This window comes from Octopus bimaculoides, chromosome 10 (assembly GCF_001194135.2).
Source record: "Octopus bimaculoides isolate UCB-OBI-ISO-001 chromosome 10, ASM119413v2, whole genome shotgun sequence".
Lineage (NCBI taxonomy): Eukaryota > Metazoa > Mollusca > Cephalopoda > Octopoda > Octopodidae > Octopus > Octopus bimaculoides.
The window spans coordinates 29,250,332-29,251,748 of NC_068990.1; positions in this window are offsets into that span (position 1 = coordinate 29,250,332).

The window sequence follows — 1,417 nt, forward strand, 5'->3', positions numbered from 1 at the left end:
CCCTTTACTTGTAGGGCTCGTATTTTAACACTCAAATCATCCAATCTCGTTAGTTGAATATAGGAAGAATAAGGACGTGTTGTGTCCTTGAGCAAGACACTTTATTTTTCGTTGCTCCAGTCCACTCAACTGGCAAAAATGAGTAGCAGCTGTAATTTAAATGACCCTACTTGTCACATTCGGTGCCCCGTTTAATTTTCATGAGAACTACTTTTAGGGTATTCGTGTCCGTGGAGTACTCGTCCACTTGCACGTTAATTTCACGAGCTGGCTGTTCCGTTGATCGGATCAACTGGAACCCGCGTCGTCGTAACCGACGGAGTGCCAGTGTTGGAAGGGTTCATTTTTGAAACGTTTTCTCTCGCGATCTAATCGTCTACTCTATTCTGAGTCAACTATATGAGGAATCGCTTCCATCCGTTTCAATAACGTATCTCAATTTCAGTTAAAGACAAGCAAAGACATGGCTGTGTATTTAAGAAATTTACCTCCAAACCACGTGCTTTTGGTTTCGATCCTATTGCCTGAAACCTTGGGAAACTGTCCTTTTTCATATCCCTCGGCCGAACATTTTTTGTGAACAGATTTACTCAATGGAAACTGAAGAAAGCCCGTCGTGCACAGACAACCACACATGTACACACATATATACACATACACATATACATACACACACACACATACACATGCATATATGTATGTACGGGCATATGTATGTATGTTTGCATATATGTATGAATGAATGTGTCTATGAGTGTGTCTGTGTCTGTGTCTGTGTCTCTCTGTGTCTGTGTATTCGCTCATTTCATTTAGATCTTGTCTTGATGTTATGCGTAAGTTGTAAATAAGCATCACCGTCATTCAATTGGTGTCCTTTGTTTCCGATCTTCTATGAAATCATGTCCGGCCATGAAGAAATATTGCTTTGCTTGGATGCAAGTTAAGGTTGACAACAAAAAAGGCATCTGGCCATACAAAATCTTCCTCAATATAATCCGTCTGATCTATGTAAGCATGGATAAGTGAATTTTAAAAGATGATCGTCATCACCATTATTATTATCAGTATTACCATCGTAATAATTAACTTCTTATTGAGCTTTTTCAGTTCTATTCCCTTTCTCAACATCTGACATATAAAGCTTAGTAATCTAAAGCTTTCTTTCTTACTCTGTCATAGTGAGTAGGTATGTTGTGTATTTCTACTCTTAAACGTATATTCTGTTTATTTCCTTTTTTTTTCATTCAACATCATCCACAATTAATAAAGGCACACTAAAGCCTTTCTGAGTCACATATCATTGAATAGACAGAATATTGTGCAGTTACAATTGAATTCTAATAGGTAGATTTGACTTATGCTTAGAGGAATATTTAATTCTATAGCTTAGAGCTTAACGAGTGGCAATGTCTCCTAT